At 39.5% G+C, this 25,879-nt stretch overlaps 1 protein-coding gene across 6 annotated transcripts in view; it reads left to right on the top strand.

The window, feature by feature from the left end:
• Window positions 1-25,879, top strand: part of RALYL (RALY RNA binding protein like) — a 694,598-nt gene that overhangs the window by 399,616 nt on the left and 269,103 nt on the right. The gene's annotated exons all lie outside the window — the stretch shown is intronic.

Raw genomic sequence — 25,879 nt, 5'->3', positions numbered from 1 at the left:
CTGGATACTTCTGAATCACATGTTGAGGAAATAGAGAGGAAAGGAATCCCTAGGTGTACAGGCATTTTTTTTTTTCATTGATTTTCTTTGGTTTTCTCTTGCCCTGGCTTCTTCCCTGGGACTTGATTTGTATACAGCAACTAGAGGAACTCTTACTGGTATCAATGGTGCGGAATGGAAGAGATTGGTAGAGTTACTTAAAGAAGCAGGATGAGAACTGAAGGTAAAATAAGTGACCGTAGGATAGAAAACAAGAGGCGACAGATTTAATAAACTGAGTATAAACTTCAGGAGGAAAATGAGCCATTGGAAAGACTAGCTTCTCTGAAATAAGAAAATCTGGAAGACTGCCAGTTACCCAGGACAGTGAAACAGATTTGCAAGTATAAAAGCAGAGAGAACAGGCCAAAGTTTGCAAAGGAATGAAACATGGTCTTAGGTAATCCAGTGGCATGAAGTCTGATGTCCACAGCTCTTAAACTGCCCAGATTTTCCTGGATCTGTCACTCTGTGCTCTAAACTGTACCCTCTGCCCCTAATTCATTTGGTAATGGTCCTTCTACCTGGTCATTCCTTTCAGAAACATGAATATTTATTTGTGATACTTCCCTTACACTCATCTTTAAGTTACCAAATTCTGCTGATTTAGTGCCCAAAGATTGTTGACTTTCCCCTTTCTTTCAGTCTCTACGACCAATATCCTTTTTCAGACTCACCTAGTTCTTGTCCTGAGTGGCTGAAATAGCCTCTTCCTAGGTTTCTGTGACCCTAACCTCGTCTCACTGAGATCCAGGCTCCATAGATCTGGCCGGAGTGGTAGGTCTCAAGCGAAGGAGAGCAAACGAGCCAAGTGCGACCTGCTGTCTGCTTATGTATGACCCACAAACAAAAAATGTTTTTTATGTGTTTAACTGATTTTTTTTTTAAAAAGTCAAAGTGGAATACTATTTGATGACACATGAGAATTATACGAGGTTCAGTGTCCATAAATAAAATAAAATAAATAAAAAGAAATAAATAAAATAAATAAAAAGAAATATAATAAGTAAAATAAAATAAATAAAAATAAATACAGTTTTGGCCCACAGCCACGCTTCTTTGTTTGCTTACTGTCTCTGGATGTTTTGTGCTTTAACAGCAGTGTTGAATATTTGGAATGGGGACCAGAGGGTCCACGAAGCCTAAAATATTTACTGTCAGACACTTTGCAGAAAAAGGTGGCCCACCCGTGCTCTAAAGCTTAAAGATGACCCCTTCATTCCTCTGCTCAGAATTGTTTAGTGATACTCCATCACCTGCAAGATAAGACCTGGCTCTTGAATGTGAAGTACAGACCTCTGTTATCTGAGCCTCTGTCTCTCCAGCCTCCGCCTCCTTCATCGTTACCTGCCGCTGTATCGCAACAGGCTGCCATTGCTGCACAGGAATCCTGTGCTTGTCTCCCGGGAATGCCGTACTTCTTCATTTTGTTGAGTTAAATATTTCTCATCCTTCTGGAAAGAGGGCTGAGGTCATCTCCTCCAGGGAGTCTCCCTAGACTCCCCCCTGGAATGACATGTCCTCCCCAACTTCTGTTGTCCTAAGTACCACATTTCTTTAGGAATACTGGTTTCTGGGGGCACTTGCGTGGCCCAGTCGGTTAAACATCGTACTCTTGGTTTTAGCTCAGGTTGCATTCTCCAGGTTGTGATCTCAGGGTTGCGAGATTGAGCCCTGCGTGGAGCTCTGTACTCAGTGTGGAGTCTACTTGAGATTCTCTCTCTCTCCCTCTCCCGCTTGTGCATTCTCTAGCTCTCTAAAATAAATAACTTTTTAAAAATAAATAAAGAGCAAGCTCTGGACTACAAGCCCATTGACTGGAAAAGGGTCTTGTTTATTTTTCTATCCCCCATGAGTAAGTCACACTTAATATTGGCTCAATCACTGTTTGTTGAATGAATTAAAATACCTGACATATAATTAAGAGTTGTTAAGTTTAACAGGACTTTACATATAATTATACAAAATATCTTTCTGTAACAAAATGTGCATTAAAATTGCTTTAAAACATTTCATTTTGAGGGCGCCTGGGTGGCTCAGTGGGTTAAGCTGCTGCCTTCGGCTCAGGTCATGATCTCAGGGTCCTGGGATCGAGTCCCGCATCGGGCTCTCTGCTAAGCAGGGAGCCTGCTTCCTCCTCTCTCTCTCTCTCTCTGCCTGCCTCTCTGCCTACTCGTGATCTGTCTGTCAAATAAATAAATAAAATCTTTTAAAAAAAAAAACACATTTCATTTTGAGTATGATGCAAATATCTAATTTTGGTTTGTGAGTATTGCAGCATGAAAAATATAAATTTAACCTAATTTCTTTTTTTAAGCTAATTTCTTTAAATGCAAAAATAAATATCTATCACAGGGCCAGATAACACATTTAATAAATATTTAAACAACCTAGCTTGCCATTATCACTTATTATCATGTATCACTGACCATTAAAAGTTTCATAAATGTGTTATGATTATAAATAGACAATATTAAAACCTCATGTAACTGAACTATTTTATATACATAATCTTGGCCAGAGGAAAAGATTTAGTATGATGTTGTTAAATTTCTAAATGACACTTCGTATTCATTTTGTAAGTCAAGAAACTGTATTGGAAAAATAAGCTGCTTCCATCCCATGGAAGTTAGCGATAGTAAATAACTATTGGGTTATTAGTGAAATGTCATTTTAAAAAATCTAAGATGATATACACACTGAACCTACTACTGTGATTAAAATTATCTCTTAATTATTGAAATACAAAAAGGAATTATTTCCTTTGCTATCTCTAACTAGAAAAAAAAAACCAATGTTTTAAATATTTTATCGTTCATTCCTTTTATTTGCCTCCCTCCCCTCAAACAAGCATTTGGACTGATTCAACTACGTGTAAATATATGTATATGCATCTCTTAAAAAAGCTTTGCTTGAGATATATTTTTTTAAATGCTTTATCTTCAAACTCATTGTTCTAAGAACACTCTGCTTTCATTATTGCAGAATAATGTGAGAAATTGGATTAGAGTTTAGCAGGATACACATGTATTATTGCTTCTGTCATCACCTGTACAACCCCATTAATTCTCTTGGCCCGATCTAATTTGATGATGGGGTCACTTTCAGTTTTGAATCTAATTTTTATGTTGCCAGTCTTTGCCAAATTGATGGGCAATATCCTAAGCACATATCCTTGTGAGTTTTCACAGTGTTTTCTATCACTTTTTGACTGAAACTTTTAATTTGAAAACTTGGGGTTACTTGTTTGCTTTAATATTGGTTTTATTATTCTGCTGTTTTTCTCTAAAAACAGCTAGTATAGTCTTTAATTATACTCTGTCCCTTAAGGAGGGCTCATCCTCAATTCTTCAAATATAATAAAATGCAATACTTTTTTTTTGTTTTTTTTCTAAACCCATGTGAAACAGTAACACCTCTCCAGGGGCTGAGCTGAGGCATTTGGTACTTTTTTTATAGAGACAAATCATAGACTGATTGTGAGCTATGTTTCCACATTTTGGGTTTCTGCTAGACTTTTTCTCTTGGCTTGACTTACTTAGTTTATCTTCTAACAATCCACTTTCTGTTATTTGCCTGCTGAGCACACATTCTTGCTTTTACACTCTGTATAGAAAGGTCTGCTCTTTAAGAAGTTAATAGGTAAAGAGAGGTTGGTATTTGAGGCAAAATGTTTTCCTAGGAGGATCCTCATCCCTGACATTTGCTTTCCTCTCCGATCTCACAGTCTGAATTTGCAGGCCTTTGGGGCTCCATGCACATCCCATCTGTTGGAGCAGAGCTATGCCAAGTTGATTTGGATGTGTCTGAGAGGAATGAGAAGGGAATTTGAAAAAAATTTCTTTCATAATCTGTTTTTCTAATGCAAAACCTCATTGTTGGAATGGACATGATTCTGCCATCCTGAACAAACTGACAACATGATATTAGAAATAAACATCAAGCAGAGCCTGCTGAAATGTCCATTTATATTGGGAAAGGAGTTAATTTGAATGTTGTGTGTTTCTGTTCAACAGTTTGCATCCTGGCGCTGTTGGTTGTTGTAAAGGACTCAAACTCAGCAACAGGTTCAGGAAATATTTAGTGAGGTCCTATAATGTATACATCAGGGTTACAGAAAATCTTAAATATGCAGAGATGACAGTGATGTGGTTCCTTTCCTCGAGAAGTTTCCGTACGAACTAAGATGTATTCAGAGAATAAGATAAATGCATTTCATATATTTGATACTCTTAATATCGATACCACATATATCTCTGTACTGTATGTCATTCCTTCATTCAATGCATTTTGTGTTTCCTAAATGTAATCTTATAACAAGTTATATCCCCACTTTACAGGAAAGGAAATTGGAGATGCAGAGAAGTTGTGGCCCCTGGTCTGATAGGTAGTTAGGAGTGGGGCCTGTCTATCTTATTATCTCCATACTTCTGATATTTACTAAGAAATTACATTGCATAGAGAAAGCAGACAAAGAAGGGAAAAGCCAAAAATGTGTTCGATGCTGCGGCAGATGAATACTTCCATTAGATATGATGTAAAAACTAAACACGCACTTTCTCAGCCTTCCTGAAGCAGTGATTTTCAGACACTTTCTGCACAGCTGCCAGTCTACCAATAGGATTTTAAGTCAGATGAGGCTGATTCTCCTTTGACCCCTTGCCTTAAACACAGATGCAGGGACCTAAGCTGCCGCTGCCACCCTGCTCTACAAGAAAAAACAAACCAAGAGGATTCCATAGACCTCAGCTCAACTGAGTTGATGACCATCACTAGGAACTGTCCTGTTCCACATTTGTTGTTAAGTGAGAAAAGTAATGTCCTATTGGTTTAAGCAAACTGAAAACCACCATTCTACTCTTGTTTCTATGAGTATGGTCTTTGTAGATTCCTCATATAAATATGACATCATTCAGTATTTGTCTTTCTCTGACTGATCTCATTAGCATAGTGTCCTCAGGGTCCATTCATGTTGTTACAAATGGCAGGATTCCCTTCTTTATCATGGCTGAATAATACTCCATTTTATATATTATATATAGTATACAATATTCCATTCGTTAGCCATTTATCCTCCATTGGACACTCAAGTTGCTTCCATATCTTGACTACTGTTGCAATAAGCATGAGGGTAAAGATAGCTCCTCAAGACAGTGATTTCATTTCTTTTTGATGCTTATCTAGAAGTAGGATTACTGAGTCATATGGCACTTGCATTCCCAATTTTTTGAGGAACCTCCATACTATTTTCCATGGCACCTGTACCAGTGTACATTCCCATCGAATGTCCATAAGAATTCTTCTTTTGTCACATCCTCTCTAGCACTAGTTAGTTACCTCTTGTCTTTTGGATGATAGCCATTCTGACAGGTGTGAGGTAATATATCATGGTGGTTTTCTTTTACATTTTCCTGATGGTAATCAACATCTTTTCATGTACTTGTTGGCCAAGTGTATATCTTTTCTGGGAAAATGTCTATTTCATTCCTCTCCCCGTTCTTTTATTGAATTGTTTGAGGTTTTGCTTTTGAGTTCTATGAATTCTTTATGTATTTTGGATATTAACCACTCACCAGATATATGATTTGCAAATATTTTCTCCCATTCCATAGATTGTCTTTTCATTTTGATTTTTTCTTTTATGTGCCTTTTAGTTTGATGCAGTCCCACTTATTAAATTTTTCGTTCATTGCTTTTATTGCTTGTGCTTCAGTGTCATATCCAAAAAATTATATCTGAGACCAATGTTAAAGAGCTTTTTCTCCTATGTTTTCTTCTAGGAATTTTATGGTTTGGGGTCTAATGTTTAAGTCTTTAATACACTGAAAGTTAATTTTTGTGAGTGGTTTAAGAAAGGGGTCTGATTCGTTCTTCTGCATGTGATTATCCAGTTCTCCCTGCACCATTTTTTGAAAGATTTACAGATTTCTCCCCAGATTTGGAAAGTTGTCAGCCATTATTTCTTTCAATCAGCTTCCTTCTCTCTTCTTCTGTGGAACTCCAATAACTTACACATGAGTTCCTTTGAAGTTATCTTGTGAATCATATAGGATTTTTTAAAAAAGATTTTAGTTATGCCTTTGACAGAGATCACAAGTAGGCAGAGAGGCAGGCAGAGAGAGAGGGAAGCAGGCTCCCTGCTGAGCCAAGAGCCCGATGCAGGGCTTGATCCCAAGACCCTGAGATCATGACCTGAGCTGAAGGCAGAGGCTTTAACCCACTGAGCCACTCAGGTGCCCTCATATAGACCTTTACCTTCTTCTTTATTTGTTCTCTTCAGACTGGATTTCAGAAGTCCTCTCTTCACTTCACAGATTCTTTCTCTGCTTTATCTGTTTTTCTATTGAAATGCTATATTGCATATTTTATTTCATTCATTGCATTCTTCAGCTCCCACATTTCTGTTTGATTCTTTTATGACTTCTCTTTGTTAAACATCTCATTCTGTTAATGTATTGTTTTTCTGATTTCATTGAATTGTCTTTCTGTGCTTTCTGATAGTTTATAAGGTTTCCTCAAAAATACTATTTTGAATTCTTTATCAGGTATATTATAGATCTCCCTGTTTGGGGGATCACTTACTGGAAAATTATTGTGACTCTTTGATGGTGTTATCTTTCCTTGATTTTTCATGTTCCTTGAAGTTTTGCATTGTTGTCTTTGCATATGATGTAGCAGACACCTCTTCCAGTCTTTAGTAACTGCCTGTGGGACAGCAATGCTTTCTGTCAGCCCTTGGTCTAGGGCTTCTGAGGCTTTCTCTGACCCTCTGTAGCGACCTACACCTTCTCCACGCTTACTACTACTCCCTCTTGTGGCGGAACTCTTAAGCTTATTTGCCTTTTCTTGATCCTGCAGTGAATGCACCAAGCTGGGTGCTGATAGCCTCCCTTTGGTTCTTTGAAAGGTGGCTGTAAAGCTCAAGTTTGTGGCTCCACAGGTTCAGGCTCGGTTTGTGTGTGTGCTCACTAGCCATCTGCCATAGCGCACTCGGCCGCCGCTCCCATCAGAAGTGTGCACGGGGAGCTGACTGCAGAGTTTGGGGATTGTGTGGGTGAGTTACATGGAGTGATCGGGGGTGTCCATGGGCCGGTTAGGGATGGGTGCTGCATGTGAGGTGTTTCCAGTGACTTGTGGTTGGGATTCTTGATGGAGTGCACGAGGCCATTAGTTGGATCCACTTTGCTTTAATGCCCTCTGAGAGTCCTATGTGCCATTCCCGCAGCCTCTTCCTGCCCCAATCATGCAGTTCATGACTCTGGATGAGACTGGAGAAAAATGGGACTCTGTGGCAACATCCCACACAAGTGGGGAAGCTGGGGGCCCATGCAGAGGCACTCCATTCCCCTGGTAAGGAAACCATGGGCTGAGAATACCTTTCTTGGCCCCGAGTCATGCCACCTTGAGACAGGTGTTAGGGTTGGGGGGTGGGGGGGAGGTGTGGGTAAAGTTATTACCTCTTCCAGTGCTTCCGAAATCATATTTTTTGGTCTAATGGTTTGCTGGAACTTCTCTGGAAACCAGGACTTCCACAGAGGCTCTCTCATCCATGGGTGATTGTTTAAGACAGTATTTTCCAGAAGCTCTGAGACAATGACTAAGAGGGACCAGAACCAGTTCACAGGCCACTTATTTTCAGAAGCACACGTGGATGCGTCTCTCTTGGCATATGTGCTGTATCCCACAGCTCCCACAGACACTTTTGTCCGTGGATGGATGCTGAACTGTTGTTGAGGGGAGACAAAAACAAAAGATGTCTTTGTCAGTCATGATGCTGATGTCTCACCTAGGGTTCTATTCTTTTCTTCTAATTTTCTCAATGCATGCTTTTTCTCTAAGTGAGCTCATCCACCCCTTGTTGTCTAATAACCATGCATTGTTGCCATAAACATGCCCTAATCCCTAGATGTATTTGGCTCCCAGCCTATATCCCAGACCTTTCCCCAGAGCTCCAGACTGAAATACAACTGAAATACTACTTCTCATCTTTCCATATAAATCCCATTTTCTTAAGTACTCAGTGACCCAAGTCAGAAATCTGAAGTCTTGCTAGACTTTTCCTACATTGTCCCTTTATATCAGTTATACACCAAATTCTGTCCATTTGCCATAACCTTTGAATCTGTGTATTCCACCTTTACGGCCACTAACTCAGCCTAAGCTTGGGCAACATCTCGCATCTGAATTACTGCCACAGACCCTCAGTGGATCTCCCTCCCTCTAGTCTTCATTCATTCCAGTCAATTCCCATACACTCTCAGCAGAGTGATTTTCTGTAATAAAAATGCACTGGGTGCCATTTGTCTACGGAGATCCTCCAAGGACTTTGCAGAGCCCTTCGGAAATAGTGCAGACTTTTAGCATGGCATTTTGTCACCTCAGTTTATTTAATCTACTCTCTTGTTGTTCTGATTCTTGTGCTCATTTCCATTTATCTACTAAAGAGAATAGTTACAGAATATATGATGTCTGTGAGAACCAGTAACTGCTGGGATGAAAGACTCTTCCTGACCCTCCTTGAAGGTACAGTTGAGTAGGGGAGACAGATAATTTTAAAATAACCAGCAAAATGAGATCAGCTTGTGACAGTAAATGAAAAGAGACAGACTTCTGTCTCTGAGAACAATGACAGTGAAGAGTGTAGTGTGTACTGTATGGTCTGAGAAGGTGTCACTGAAATGGTAATATTTATGTTGGAGCTTAAAGGAAGAGGACTCAGTCACATGAAGTGTTGAGGGTAAGGATATCCAGGCATGAAGAACAGAACAATGCTCCCTACATAAAGGACAAATGCCTCAGTGAGATGGAGTCTAGCAGGTTTTAGAAATTGCCAGAAAGCCAGTGAGGGAAGAGAAAGAGTGGAAGGGGGAATGGTGTTTATAGGAACTCTTTTATCATTTCCCTCAAAAAGTACACACTCTCCATTGCTTCTTCTTTATATGTGATTACGATGGTGATGATGTTGGTGGTGGTGACGGTTACCTAAAATCTTCCTTCTTTTATCTTGCTCAGGTTAAATTCTAATCTTCTTTCAAATTCTTTCGGGAAGGAGGGATTAAATACTCCTTCTCTGCCTTCTCATCTGACGCTGGGGATGACTTTGATAGTAATTATCCCATTCTGCTATAACTGCTTGTTTATTGCCCCCACCAACTAGAAGGCTTACACTGGGACTTACTCAGCTTTAAAACAACAGCGCCTAGCGGACAGTCTTGTAGTTCATTCGAATCTAATAAATGCTTGTTGGACAAATGGACGAATGAATGAAGAATAGAACATTATACTACCACTCCTTCATGATGGTTGAAAAAATAAAAGGATTAGGAAGAAAATGGAAGAGAAGAAAGATCTGGGCTGTTGGTGTGATATTTCCCCTGCTTCCCAGTCATGCCGGGAGTCATGGGTTGTCATTCTTTCTGCCCAAGGGCAGAGGGAACACAGGTGGGAAGGGCCAAGTAACTCCTCCAGATTGGCATTGGAAGACATCAAGGAGGTGGGTTGGGACCCTAAGGCTGGCTGCCTGCAAAGTCTGTGAGCCTCCTATTTTGAGAACTGGACTTAAATCATAAGTAACACTTCCTCTGACATATTTGAATATTTACACTTACAAGCTACAGATAGATTCTTGTTGTTGTGATTTGATTAAATCCAGTATCTGCGTGGCTCATGATCATCTCATTCAAGTTTCTGCTAAAATGTCACTCTGTGAGAAACGCCTCTTGCCCTGAGCTCGCAGGAAGGAAAACCTTGCTGCCCTACTCTAGACCCGCTTTCCCAGGTTGTTGTTTTTTTTTGGTAGACAGTGGGGAGGGTATGTGCTATAATGAGCGCTGCTAATGGTGTAAGGCTGATGATTCACAGACCTGTGCCCCTGAAACAAATAATGCAATGTATATTGAATAAATAAATAGATAAATACATGAATACATACATACCTAACATTTGTGTTTAGCTGGCACTTTCTATTCATTTGCCTACTCTTTCTAACAGCAGAACAGAACGTGGAGGTCAGTACCTTTATGAAGCCAATGATTTGAATGAGAAAGCTAATCCATAGCTCCTTCTTCTTCCACAAGTTTTCTCTGATCAATTAGAAATAAGATGGAGCCTGGATGGCTCAGTGGGTTAAAGCCTCTGCCTTCCCGCTCAGGTCATGATCCCAGGGGATGGAGCCCTGCATGGGGCTCTCTGCTCAGCAGGGAGCCTGCTTCCTCCCTCTCTCTACCTGCCTCTCTGCCTACTTGTGATCTCTGTCAAATAAATAAATAAAATCTTTAAAAAAAGGAGAAGAAGATGGATATTTTTCTCCTCTTATAAAATAGAGTGCCAATCTCCTAACGGCAAGGCTTTAGACTAATTTATTCAAACCTCTAACAAGGAATAGTGAGTTTCCATGTCCTCTTTGCACAAATGTTTTATTCTGGGTTTCTTGTACACTGTGAAAGTTGAGAAAATAGTCTAAGTAATATAAGGCTTATTGTCTGTCAATACAGGATCTCCGTTTTGGCTGCCTTTTCGTTTTGTCAACCACTTTTATCTTTAATCTTTGCTCCCTACATAAAGGACACGTGCTAACACACACCATAGGTAAATCCAAGCGCCTTACGTGCAAATGTGAGGCTGACGTGAAATACACTGAGGCTGTCTGTACCCCTAGTGCCAAAAATGTAATTCCGTTTTACTGCATCTGCCAGCAGGGTGTACTGTATTATTTCCTTGCAAGAATTCCTACATACTTCTAATTTGAATGTCTGCAAAGCACTTAAGATCTTTCTACGTACGTATTGCAAACACAGGGAGACTTAGCACACACACTCTTGGAGAGGTTATTGTCTTTGAAATTGCAGCACATTTTAATAGGGTTGTTTTCCATCTATTCTTATTCCCTACCTTAACCTCACATCAATTTGAAATCCATCGATGTGTCACAGCCGGGATTTGTTTCCAAGAGAAACTTAACTGTCAGGCTTCCTGTTCCCTTTTAGAGGATAAAGAATGCTGTGTAGCTTTTACTTATTATATGTGATAGATGAAGGAAAACAGCAAATGCAACAAATGTAGAAAAGCGGGGAGGTAAATCTTTCAAAAGCACTTTGGCGCCACCATGTGGTAAAGATACGGTATTTCCAAAAATATCTTGGGACGTTGGATTCTTCATTCTACCTGCATACACAATTTTTGTTCCATTGCCTTCCTAAGATTTAGCTCTCCCATTATCCTTGAAAAGGTGAATTTTTATTATAAAGTAAATCAAGAGAAGTCTTGGAAATTGATTTGGAGACCATTTAACTTTTCAGTCGAAGTGCTTGTGCCCCCTCGCTCCCTTTCTCTCTCTCCTTTTTCCCTTTGAATGTTAAATAGGGAGAAAGTCCTACCTTACAAGCTTCATTTAATTATTTCCAATAAAAGAACATTATCTTTGAACTAAATCAATACCTCTTATTTGGGTTTCCATCTTAGTACACAACTTCAGGCATGTGTATTTCTGTGTTCTAGTAAAAGGCCATCTTGTCTCTGACTCTTTTTACTTACAAACATTAATATGGCTTACTGGGAACTAGGCACCATTCTAAGCAATCTATAAAAACTAGCATTTAATCCTCTTTAAAACTCTTTATGCTAGATACTGTCATCACACCCAATACCACCATCATCTTCAGACTCCCTTAATCCCTGTGCTCTGTTCCCTTTTCTGTGGACAACCTCTTTCAGCGTACTTTGCCATGGCTAACCAGCTGCCCAGTCTTACCAGCCTCTAACTTCTGCAGTCTTTCACAACTAATGTTCCCAGTATACAGGCTCAGCCCTGTTTAGCGGTTTAGATGATCCCATCTGGGATGGGTGGGTTCATGTCAGTAACCACAGTGTCATTCGGTCCATTGGATCCATCCCTAGTCCCTTGGCTCCAAACCTAGTCTCTAGTGTGCTAGGGACGAGCCCTGTAAATGCTCAGGCCACCAAGTGGTCTTATTTTCACTCACTGTGCTGTTGGCCCAACCACATGAAGTCCTGCCTCGGTCACCCAGCATACCACATTTCCAGTGGGGAGAACACTTTAGACTACCCTGGTTTCTGACCTGCTCTGAAGCACTCAACCATGATGCCTGTGGCCAGTGAACGTCCACCTTTCTAGTGAAGTGCCCCCACTCCCAGGTTAAGTCTACCAAAGCCAAACTTAGTTAACCAGAGCTCCTCATAGAGTTAATTAGTCTCTGGGTATGCCCTGTGCGAGCTGGCCTCACACTTACGTCCATTTTGCTAGCTCTGGAGCCCCTCCTGAATCCTCTCCAATACATACTATGTTATTACGATCTTGGTAGGTTTTGCTCACAAATTGGCCCACATCTTCCCCATTGTTTTCTGTTGCTTAACACCCCCACTTTTTTGGGGTGCTATGCTTTTCCTATGATGCATCTCCACCTGATACATACATTAGCTATCCCCGCTTTCTTTAAAACACTGCTGATTTTTTCTTTCATAAAACTTTCTCTGCAAATTAACCTGAGGTGGAGAATTTGCAAGTTCCAATCACAAGAAATAGAATATATCATTGCCAGCAAAAATTCCTTCAATTATTTGAGCAGGAACGTGCTGTAGGCACTGGTGACCTTGCTCTTGAGACTAACCCCTAAATGTACTGGAGAGTTGTCTATGCATCTAAATAAATTCTTGGAACTGAGAAAGACTGAAGGTGTTTTTTAATGTTGTTTTAATTAAAAAACACAAGAGCACAACTTTGGAGCCTAGTATCGTTCTATGAGTATAGAAAATAACTGAATATGAAGTACTAAATAATTTAATCAGATTCCATTTTAATTCTCCCTTGAAGTTTCCAGTATATTTTAAGTTTTTCTGTACAGTATTCCTTCCATAGCATGCACATAATTCCAACAACGCTGATATATGCTTCTCTTTTATTTTTAATTATTATTTTTTATTTTATTTATTTATTTGACACAGAGAGAGAGATCACAAGTAAGCAGAGGCAGGCAGAGGAAGAGGGGGAAGCAGGCTCCCTGCTGAGCAGAGAGCCCGAGGAGGGGCTCAATCCCAGGACCCTGGGATCATGACCTGAGCCCAAGGCAGAGGCTTAACCCACTGAGCCACCCAGGCGCCCCTGGTATATGCTTCTAAATGTTCATCCAACCTGACTTTGAATGGCCAAGGATTCTTATACATGGCCTTGTGCTTTTGTATACTAATAGATGTTTTCTTGTGATCGTGCATACTTTTTTTGCAAGAAGAGTATTTAAAAAAAAAAATCCAGTCATTTAAGAGATGGTGCCATACGTATATATGTTTGAGGTCTATAATTATATAGAGGGGCAAAAACTCAGTGTGGTACAGTAGAAAGATTTGGAGTCACAGAATTGAGTTCTAATTCTGCTTCCAATTGTATTAATGACTTATTAGCATCTTATTTCAGTAAAAACTTTTTGTGTAAATTGAAAAATAATTGTCTCTTTCTGGAAGTAGTTGGGGGGGGGGATGCATGTTTAGTGATGATAAATCTGAAGCGTCAGGCACATGACTGCTACATTTTAGTTGTTCCATAATTGACTTTTTTAAGTTTTAACTTAGCTTAATAAAACGAAAACAGCATTTTCCTTTTTGTTCCTTCTGTGTCTTTCCTAAATTTCTTTCTTCTCTTCTGTTCTTCTTTTCTTCCCTCTTCTTTCTCTTAAAAAGCAGTAGGCCATGAAGAAGCAGCAGTACGCATTGCATTTTTATAGACCAACTGCTTAATTTCCTTTGTCCCTCTCTGGCCAGAGCACAGATATGAACTGCCGTAATTCAATACCAAATTTGGGAACACTTATAATGGCTATTTTGGAAGGAGAGTAATTAAATATTAATTCAGACCCTCAAACTGATTTTTAAATTGCAGAAATACATCTCTTATGTTTCAGGTTAAAGGCGACTGGCCATGTATTGATTTAGCAAAATGACAGTTCAGGAAGAGGGAGCCTTTGAGTAGTGAAAAGAGGACATTGATCAGGTCAGCAGGCCCAGGTGTTGTTCTGGGCAGGTCACTCGCTGACCATTTTTCTCCTGTTTCTGAGACACATAAAACCAGGTATCTTTTTGCTCTGTCTGATGCAGTTCTTGTGGGAATAAAAGGAGACAAACCCCGTGCGTCAGAACAGTTTTTAGAAACTAAGAAGTGTTTTAGCCGCATAATGATTTATGAAAGTGTTGAGAGGGTGTAACTTAAGATTTTTTCTCAATATACTAAGAGAAACTAACAATTTTCTTTCTTTTTTCCCTAACACATATAACTTTGAGACTTTCCTGTGATTCTTTTTTATTACTGCAAAAAAATTTTAACCATGCCTTCAACAGTCCCTAGTCTTAAAATGTCATTTGCCAGAAATTATGAAAATATGTCAGTTTTCAGGGTTTTTTTTTTAAACAAAACTTGTCTTGTATTTAAAAGAAACAAGCTTCCTAAGGATGTCCAATTCCTATTTAGTTTAAATATATACCTAGTTAATGAACATTTGACTGATAATCCCCTTGTAAAAAGCATGAGAGTCATTTATGCTGAAAGACTGAAACATTGGTGACAGAACAATTTTAAGGACATATAATTTTGCTGTGTATGTACACATAACATAAAACCCCTACAAATGGAGCACCTGGGTGGCTCAGTCCATTAAACATCTGCCTTTGGCTCAGGTTATGATTCCAAGGTCCTGAGACAGTCTGATGGCTGGCTCTCTACTCAGAGGGGAGTCTGCTTCTCCCCCTTCCTCTACCCCTCCCCCTGCTTGTGCTCGCTTGCTCTCTCTTTCTGTCGAGCAAATAAAATCTTTAAAACAAAACCATACAAATGGTGAGAATATGTATCTTAAACACAATTTCTGAATCAAAGTTGAATCACATCAGATCTCCAGACAGTTAAAGATTTGCGACTCACCCGTCGATAGCCAAACAAATAGCCAAATTCTTCTGGCGTGGTCTAAAGATCTCCGTAAGAGACCCAGCGTAGCATCTGTGCTGTGTAATTCGGGAACACTTACTAGGTCTGGAACTAGTGTTTGGGGGGTTATCATATTAGGACCTATAGTTTGATAACTTCTTAGTATGATTCTGGATGGAGCCAGTTCATACACACACACTTGACCAATAATATTCCTTCTTTCTCCTACGAAATTTTCTGATTTACAAAGGTTATTTCAGCCGCATACATTCATTTAAAATTTGAAATCGGGTCAGCTGTCCAACAGTTTTCTCAAATGTTTCTGCATGCCCTCAGCCCACAGCCAGCCAGAGTCCCGTTCACTGTGGGAGCTTGCCCGGTCCTCCGCTCTGGAACTGTGGAAAACAGAGACATTTGGTCAGCCTGGGCCACTGTTTCAGCTGCCCTGGGCCCTGAGCGGCAGAGGGATCCTTTCTGGCCGCCTCACCTGGTGAGGAATGTGTAGGTCCGAGCTGTGAGCCCACTCAGAACCTGTATCCTTCTTCTCAGCAGGTGTTTCTCAGGCTCTGAAGAAGGAAAGGCCTCATGTCCCCCACTCCATTAAATCATTTGACAATCTACTGTAAAAGTAAATTCCTGCAGATAACAAGATGGGATTGGGAGGGAGACAAACCATAAGTGACTCTTAATCTCACAAAACAAACTGAGGGTTGCTGGGGGGAGGGGGTTTGGGAGAAGGGGGTGGTATTATGGACATTGGGGAGGGTATGTGCTTTGGTGAGTGCTGTGAAGTGTGTAAACCTGGTGATTCACAGACCTGTACCACTGGGGATAAAAATACATGTTTATAAAAAATAAAAAATTATATAAAAAAATATATATATATATAAATTGTAAGCTGCTAAGTTGTTTATTGTTGACCTCGACAGACCTCAAATTTCTGTCACGTTGCTGTAAAGTTCCTAAGCGTTCACTCTCCGTGTTTGCAGCTGTCTCCTTGAGTTCTAGTAAGTTTGCAGAGAGCAGCTGCCCATGGACACACATTGAGTAGCACCGTTGTAAAGCACAACGTCATACTCAAGACTCCAAAATTCCCTATACAAAAGCTTTCCTACCCAAACAGGCTCCCACAGCCTCTCCTTCAGGTTCATCCTCCTAAGGGTCATGATGAACCCCTTGGACCGAGGGATAGCTCAGGGATAGTTGTTGGTGGAGGCTGTGGGGTTGTGGCTGGAACTAGACATGTGGGCCAAGTTTTCCTCCCATGAAGACAGGAGCCTCTCATGCAGGACTGTGTCTAGGATGAGAAGGGACCACCCAGGCCCCCAGAAGTTCCTCCTTTTACCTCTCGCCCCTCCTCCTGCAAACGTTGAGAGTCAGGCTGCGTAAGCGCTGCTGTCTTGTCAGGGCTTCCGTGCCTGTGAGGGCTCTGCTGCTGACCAGCCCTGCTGTCTCTTGAGTCCAGTCTCCCCAGAAGTGCGGAACCAATCCTATATCCCCTCCTGCCTCTCCTGTTGCTTTCCCCAGGGCTGCAGGCTTTAATTTTCTGTGCAGTAGTTTCATCTTTCCATCCAGGGTTATTTCCATTTCTTCCTAGTTGAGCATGATCTGGTAAAACTATAAGGAGGTTCTTAGAGGGAAGTCAAGTGTGCATATCCTAAGTTCACAAGTTCCCAAGATTTTTGTAGGAATGGCACCGATTTTCCAAGTTCTTCCTGCTTCAACCAACACCTCTTTGCCAAGCTGCCTCTGGAAGGTCTCTGGAAGTCTCTGGCCATGGACCCCGCTGTGCCATGATTCCTGGGTTCAGCTGAATTCAGCAGGGATAGATATGTTTCACACCTGCAAGGTGGCAGGCATTTCCCCAGCTGCTGGGAGTATAATGCTGCATAAGACCAAGCCCGTCCACTCAAGGAGTGCACAATGTAATTGGCCATTTTAAAACGGATGTGGAACCTGAAGTCCAGATAGTTGAGGCAAGTTACCCCAAATTTCACAGTGTGTGAAAGGAAGAGCCTCGAACCGGGACCTTGGCTCAGAGTCCAGAGACCTTTCCTATTGTCATTCTCCCTCAAGCTAGCAAAACTGTCTCAGTCATGTCAGCCTTAGCTGTATAAGAGATCTATATAATTAGGAGGTTCTACTAAGTCTCCTATAAGCCTTCCATTTTTGTGAGGCATAGAGTGGTGGAAGGAAATTCAGTTTCCTTATCTGTAAAGTGGGCATCATGTCCACTTCATAATATTAAAGAATTGCAGATAAAGATAAATGTTAAAGCTCCTATCCACTGACCCTGTGTTATATTAGGATAAATGAAAACTTCTTTCTCTTTCTCATCCATTTCTTGAAATCCAGACCCTTGAGCCCATTAGGTGTGAATGCTTATGTTAAGAATATCTGCTAGGAGGTGGCACAATTCATTGTAATTGGTGCCTGGTTCAATACTGGATTTTTTTTTTTTAACAATAGACTGTTTTTGCAGGAATAGTATTAGATTTGTAGAAAAAAAATAATTGAGCAGATACTTGAGAGTACCTACATAATTCCAGCCCCCTTGGGCACAGTTTCTCCTTTTAATATCTGACACACTTGCTTTAGTTAATGAACCAATATTAATCATTATTATTAACCGAAGTCCATAGTTCATTCAGATTTCCATAGTTTTTACCAAATATCCTTTTTCTCTTCTGGGATCTCATCCAGGAAACCACATTACATTTTATTGTCTTTTCTCCTTAAGATCCTCTCGGCTGTGATATTTTCTTAGACTTCCCTTGTTTGTGATGACCTTGATAGTGTTGAGGAGTACTGGCCATATATGTTGTGAGGTGACGTTCTTATTGGATTTTGTCTGATGTTTTTACCACGATTAGGCTGAGTTACAGGTGTTTGAAAGGAAGACCACAGAGATCAAGTGACAGTCTCATCCCATCACACAAAGTTACATACTGTCAACATATTTAGAACTGTTGATGCTGACCAAGGGATCACCTGGCTGAAGTTCTTTGTCAGGTTTCTCCTCAGGAAAGTGTCATTTCTTTTAGGCATTTGGATTTTAATGCCCAAGGTCATGGTGTTATTTTATCACAGATCATCCTACCTTGCAGAATATGGAAAGTGATATTTTAGGAAAATATCACCGAGTGCTTTTTGAAAATATTTTATTCACATAGAGTTAATAGAAATTGAGTGTATTGTGATTTGATGTGTAGAAAATGTCATTAACTTCCTAGGAATTACTATGTGTATCAAAGAAGTAAAATGATTATTTTTATAGATAATAAATGTGAATACGCACTTTTTTCCCATCTTTCCAACACCTTTTCTTCGTAGGGTGACCCCATCTTACTTTTTTGGGACTGAGGTGGTTTCCAGAATGCAGGACTTTGTGTTTTAAAACAAAGAAGTCTTGAGAAAGTCCTGATGGAAGGAGTTACCCTGCACATAGCACTTCTGACAATTACTATTAGGCACTGGGCATAAAGACTTGGGTAGAAATACATAAGCATGTGTAATTGTACATGTGTAGGTGTCTAGATACACACACACACACACACACAAACTCACACAGTGTGAAACTTGGAAATATGTCTGAATATTTTCATCGCAGTAGCCTATGTTTAATGCATGCCTCACAGGATGAACTCAGTAAATATTTGCAGATTAAATGAGTGGTTGGTTATATTACTTAATGAATCCATCTCATGTTTGACTAATGCAATAATTATATGGTCAAACAGTCTGTTGAGTATTTCCATATTACATTTCTGGTTTTGGTAATATTTGTACATACTTTTCGTTGTCATAGTAGGTCAGTATAACCAAATTTTCTCTAGACTGTAAGTATATTAGAATGTTGAGGATAGTTTAGAAACCTCACTGTTATAGCCACATCTGTGGTGAATTCACACTCCCAGTAACACAAAGTGCAATCATCCCGATAGATGAAATATGAGATTTGTATCTGTGAGCTTGAATGGTTTTTCTTAAGTTTTTAATTATGTGTTGATCTTTTTTTTAAATAAATTTGCAATCCCTATTTTTTAAAAGTTTGTTTATATATTTTTTAAGTAATATCTACACCCAACATGGGAGTTGAACTCACAATCCCAAGATCAAGAGTCACATGCTCTACCATTCCCATTCTTTAAAAAATTGTATTTGTACATATGTCTTACTAATAAGAACTCTTTTCCTAATAATACTATTAGCCTTCTAATAGACTGAATTTTTCTTTTCTCTCAGATCATGGTTTGTCTTGTTTGCCATATAGTAGATATCTACTTGAGGAATTTTTATTTCTTTCTAGTCATCAAATGCACTTATGATTTATTTATTATTTCTGGCTTTGGTGTAATTTGTGAGACTTAAAAAAATGTTTTGTTATTATTACAAAAAATAGCACCCAAATTGGCCCATGTGGTTATCTGCGTATTTACTGCCCAAGCCATGAATACCTGGGCATATTCCATTTCTGGAATGGCAAATGTCACAAAATCACAGCAAAAAACTCATAGCTCCTATTTCAAAGTCTCTCATTTACAGGATTTGTTAATAGTCCATACAGTGCTTCTACCTACCTATGAGCCAGAACAAGACCACGAGTGCATTTTATAAAGCCAGTAAACAGCTATTACTTGCTTGGGGAAGTACCTACAAGAAAGAAAATAGATCCGACCTATTGCGGTATTCCTGAAGGAAACATCCAAGGACTCTAAAAAACAACAGGTTTCAATATTTCTTTCTGAGAGAATATGATTCTTTTTTTTTTTTTTTTGAGGTAGCTCCTTTTCTTTCTGTTACAACAATATAAAAAATTTCGGAAAATGTATGACTCTGTGCTACTTGGGAATACAGCTTTTTGTGGTTTGGTATAAAGGGGAGAAATGCAAAAATCATTTAAGGTCCTCTGAATAAACAAGGGATAGAAAGAGTAAGACAGCTTTCGTTCAATACGCTTGGAACAGCATTGCTAATGTCATTTTAAAATGCATGTTTATGAATCCGCGGTGACACTGTACAAAGAAAAAAAAAGGTCACTGCATGTAAATTGCTTGTATTTTCCAGTAAATATAATTTAGTGATGGTAGTAAAATACACTGTGCAGAATGGATTCTGTTCACTCTTTCCTTTGAAGGTGGCTGCAAAGTATGTTTACTTGTGATCCAAGTTCATGGAGTGTGGAAGCTCTTGAAAAGATTAGGGACTTACGAATCGCTTTAGGTAAAGAAGTTAATCAAATGCTGGAAATTATAAAATATCTAAGTAAACACATTATTTCAGTATAAAGGATTTTAAATGGGAAAAGTTATGCTTGTCTTATAAAATTACGATCAGAAACCCCAAAGCCTCTATTTTCATAAGAACTGAAAACTAATCCTTTGAAAATATCAATTTTAACACAGTAAACTCTTAGCTGGAAGCAGAGCAGAAACATAAAGGATATACTTCTTCAAAAATAAGTATTCCTGAACTTCTAACTTTGTATTGATTCTGTCGAGAAGTAATTGATTCTAAATGTTATCCTAAAATTTTGGCGGAAAGCTCATGTGATGATGGTCTCTTGATTTTTTTTTTTTTTTAAGATTTGTTTATTTGACAGAGAGAGACACAGCAAGAAAGGGAGCTTAAGCAGGGGGAGTGGAAGAGGGAGAAGCAGGCTCTCCACTGAACAGAGAGCCCAGTGCAGGGCTCCATCCCTGGACCCTGGGATCATGACCCAGGCCGAAGGCAGATGCCTAACTACTGAGCCACCCAGACACCCCAATATTTTTTTGACTTTTAATGATAATAGCATGATAACAACAGAATCTATGGAGTACTTACCATGTGCAAGACACTGACTCTTAGGTATCTTGTATGTAGTAACTAACTAAAGCCCCATGACAGTCTCATGAATGAGCTGCTGTCATTATCCCCATTTTAGATGAAGAAAATTGGACACAGAGAAGTTAAGTAAGTTACGGGAATCCATGCAATAATCGGAGTAGATAGAAGTTCTGTGTAGATCATTGGTAACTGGCCCCAGTAAACACAACTGTAGAAGTCTGAGAAACGAACAAAAAAGACGCGTAACTGAGCCACCGACTAGTGTGATGCCAAAAAGTTTCTAAATTGTTATTTTTTTTTTAACCGCGGAAACTGCATTTTTTTAATTTAATTTTATTGTGTGTGTGTATTCCAAAATTCATTGTTTATGCACCATACCCAATGCTTCATGCAATACGAGCCCTCCTTAATACCCACCACCAGGATCACCAAAGCCCCCACCCCATTCCCTCCCCCCTCCAAAACCTTCAGTTTGTTTCTCAGAGTCACATTTCTCTCACTCACTTTTTCTCATGGTTTGTCTCCCCCTCCAATTAACCCCCAACTCACTTCTCCTCTCCATCTCCCAGTGTCCTCCGTGTTATTCCTTATGTTCCACAAGTAAGTGAAACCATATGATAATTGACTCTCTCTGCTTGACTTATTTCACTCAGCATAATCTCTTCCAGTCCCAGCCATGTTGATACAAAAGTTGGGTATTCATCCTTTCTGATGGATGCATAATACTCCATTGTATATATAGACCATTTATCCATCCATTTGTCCTTTGAAGGGCATCTTGGTTCTTTCCACAGTTTGGCAACTGTGGCCATTGCTGCTATGAATGTTCGGGGTACAAATGGCCCTTCTTTTCACTACATCTGTATCTTTGGGGCAAATACTCAGTAGTGCAATTGCAGGATCATAGGGTAGCTCTGTTTTTTAATTTCTTAAGGAATCTCCATTCCCACCAACAGTGTAGGAGGGTTCCCCTTTCTCCACATCCTCTCCAACACTTGTTGTTCAGTTGTTCAGTGTTTTGCTAATTTTGGCCATTCTAACTGGTGTAAGGTGTATCAGATCAATTTGAATCTCCATGATGGTTAATGATGATGAACATTTTTTCATGTGTCTGTTAGCCATTTGTATATCTTCTTTGGAGAAGTGTCTGTTCATGTCTTCTGCCCATTTTTTGATGTGATTATCTGTTTTGTGTGTGTTGAGTTTGAGTTCTTTATAGATCTTGGATATCAGCCCTTTGTATTGTCATTTGCAAATATCTTCTCCCATTCTCTGGGTTGCCCCTTTGTTTTGTTGACTGCAGAGACTGCATTTTAATGAGTAGAGACACCCCCAGAACAATGACTCCTCAACTGTGGTATGTAAAAGAATTATGTTTGAAAATACTATTAAAAATTAGGCTTCCCACAAGATACCTCAGAAAAATTTTCGAGTTACCCAGAATTAACAAAAAAAGAGAACTACCAAGTCTGGAAATTATGGAAAAGTTGACCCTGGAAGAAAATGCAGGCAACATTTTGAGTCCATTCTTCATTTTCCAGATCAGGAACCGACTACAGAAAAAGAAAAATACTTTGCTCACAGCCACAAAGAGCTCATTGGTAAATGCACCTATGTCCAAATTTAGATCATCTGCCTTGAAAATTAGATTCCTCTCTCCCCTCTCCCCATAAAAAGGAAGGAAGGAAGGGAGGGAGAAAAGAGAACAAGTCAGAAACATGTCGGAGATGTAAAGTGAGATCCACTCTGGAAAGGGAACAGAAAATTTTAGGTTCACCTGACCCTCCTGAGAGCTTTTAAGAGACCAGGTCACCCTGCACAGAGCAAGAGGCATCAAGCACTGAGAGCTGCCAACCCCTCTCACCATTCATCACTCCCTTCTAAACCACTTCCAGACCTACACCGGACTCTCCTTCCTGACAGGTTGTATATCGTTTCTGTCTCTGAGCTCAGGGTCCATTTTTTCCCATTTATGGCTCTGCTTTACCTTTTGGCAAAGCACTAACTGTGCTTCTTACACTTTGCCTGACTGAACCTAGACTATAAACAAAGAAGAAAAAAGCATCATAACCGAAATTAATAATAATAATAGTAATAACAGCACTTTTCCAAGGCTGCACTGTTGGAGATTCTGAGCTAGAGATTTTGAGTTAGTTGGCCTAAATGGGACACCATCACCTGCACTCTCATGGGGGTTTATTGGAGGCTAGACCTGGCAAGGTTTTTTTGCAGGGGTCTGCTAGGAGAGAGGACAGTGGCCTTGTTGAGAAACACACAAGACTGCTTATAATCTCTGTTAAAATGAGAAAAGGATCTCCCTTACTAAAAAAAGGCAAGAAGCAGCTCATTTACTAATATACTAGCATTCGACCATCTTTCTTAAACCGGCAATGCATTCGAGAACAAGTTAGGCAAGATTTAAAAAACCCTGGATATCTTTGCCAATAATTACAGAAGCAGCAAAGTAGAAGTGGTGAGGCCATAGTATAGTAATAATGTCTCTACTAAGCTAGAACTCACTGTAACGTCCCATGTACCTGTCACTGTGCTAAGTACTTTGCTGTCATATTTAATTAAGCAACTGTTATTTTCTCTGTCTTTCAAGGGAAGATTCTGAGACTGAGAGAAGTTAGGTGATCTGCCCAAACGCAGAAAGTCATGGGCAAAAGGAAGATGCAGACCCAGTTGAAGTCTGCCTGGGAACTTGCTGTCTGTATCAGGGCTTGCCAAAACTAAGTGTGCACACCAGCTGCTTAGAGATCTTGTGACATTACAGATTCTGATATAGGTGGTCACGTTTCTACAAACCTGTTGGGCAACGTTAACACTTCTAGTCAAAGCCAACTACATATTTTGCTGGGTCCAGTGCCAAATGAAAGTGTGGGGCCCCTGGCTAATAATTTCTGAACTGCAGAGCATTACATCAAGTACAAGTCCTTCTGAGCACGGGTCCTGTGCCATGGCCCACATGGTAGGCCCATGGAGCTGGCCCTCCACACTGGGAGCAGCACTACAGAAATCACTATGTCATGTAAGTCTGTCTTATTCATGGACCTAGTTAGGGCTCTTTGGAAATGTCTGGCAGTTGTGGGATCTCAAATTCTTTTGTGAAAGAATTTCATTTTAATTTTAGCTTTACATTATAAATACATTATAAATATAAATTTATAAATAGCTATTATAAATAGCTTTACATTATAAATTCTGCTTATCTCTCTCATGAGGTTTTCTCAAGTTCGTGCACCTACCGTGCTTGGCACATAGAATTCACACAGTAAAGGCTCAGTCTTAGTTGTTGTTACTAGTCCTATTAACATTACAGTCAGTGAGGTATTAATAAGAACAGAGAAAAAGTTAATCTATTTCCAAATTTTGTGCTGAAATTATACCCATAAAATAACAAAGGCCACCAGGCAACATAGGTCTTCTTGGCTTGAGGTTGTTTTGCAGAATCTGGAAGACATGTAGAGATGGACTCTGGTGCATGAGGAGTGGGCCTTATTCTTGACACATCTCCTTCATCTTTCCAGAAGATTCAGCTGCTACCTCAACAGTCTTCCTCAGGAGTAGGTTGCTTCGCTTACTCATAGAATTGTTTGGAGTTTCTTAGATGCTTAAATCTGGAAGGGACCTCAGATGCTATTTAATTCTACAGACAGTTATAAAATGAGAGTGAGCTAGCATTACGAAAAAGAGGGAGGACACAGTCAGATTTTTCTTCCCTTCTTCCGTTTTCTCATTTTATTTTTTCTGAGCACATTTACATATATTAGGTGGTAAAGAGGAGGCTGGGGGTGTGGTGCACATAGCATTTCCTGGCATCAGTAAAACCACATCTCCCCGATCCCTGTCCTTGAAGAAGGACAGCATAAATTCCTGTAAGATCCGTCCAGACAGAAAAAGCAGAAACCACTTATTTCCTTGTGCATTGCTGGATTTTCAGTCTTCTTCACAGTGCTGGTGGCTAATAGGTATTTCAGAAATATTATCAAATATATATATAAGCACATTTTCTTTTAAAGTAGAACTAAGTTATACAGTTCCACTGTGTTAGATACTCTGTAATATTTTGAGGAAATTTTTCTAAGATGGTTTATTATTCTTTTCCTATACTCTTTTATTAAACTGCGATTGCTTTATGTAATTTAACTAGTCTCTGAGAAGGGTTACAGATTCTTTCTCAGCTCTTAGCTCTTATTTCCCAACTGTATCAGTTTTCAACACCCTTTCTTTGCAATCATATTTAAAAATTAAAAACAAAATAAAATAAAAAAAGGAGAAAAGTAAAGGAAACCAGATAGTGTTTAGTGGTTAGTGTGGGCTTCTGTACAAGTAGGCAGTCAATGTCAGTGTGACATTTCTATACTACCTTCTTCCAGAAAATAATAATAACTGCTTAAGCGCTCAAGAACAGTTTTATAGAGTTAAATGACGTTTTCATTCTACAACAATCTACTACAACTCTAAGTCAACGGGTTCTACAAGAACTGATTGTAGAACGTTCATTGGGTACATGAACCTTAAAAAAACCAATGCCACTTCTAAAATGGAAGGTTTTTAAGTGACTTCAGTGTTTGCTATACTCATACAGACTCGCTGGCAGCAATCCCAAGGATGGAAAGAGAGGGTACGCTGGAAAGGGGGGTTCTGAATTCCAACCCCCACTCCAGGGCATGACGATCATAGATACATGTAATGTATAGACTCCTAAACCCCCAGTGGCTAATTATAGCCATTACTTTCATTTCTTTTCTGTGAAATTAATTATCTTTGGTCCTTTGGCAAAAACTTCTCTAGCCATAACATTTGCTATTCTTAAAGTTATATCTGTATAATTATTGTTAATAACATCAAGACTTTAATTCACATGTTTAAGTTTAAATGTTACATGCATAGAATTAATCAGGAGAAGCCACAGCGAGTTAATATTATTGCATCAATAATAGAATTTGGAGAGAACAATTCAAGGTAAAGATAGTAGTGAGTGAAAATTAGAGCTTTCCTGCTATAAGAATGAGAGGAAGGATGTGTTTGATGCCACGAAGCAGAGAGAACAGTGGGTGGTAATCACCTATTGAGAAGCAAGGG

This window comes from Mustela putorius, unplaced genomic scaffold, assembly GCF_011764305.1.
Source record: "Mustela putorius furo isolate JIRA1106 unplaced genomic scaffold, ASM1176430v1.1 tig00003846_pilon_pilon_pilon, whole genome shotgun sequence".
Classification (NCBI taxonomy): domain Eukaryota; kingdom Metazoa; phylum Chordata; class Mammalia; order Carnivora; family Mustelidae; genus Mustela; species Mustela putorius.
This window is presented reverse-complemented; position numbering and strand designations above follow the sequence as displayed.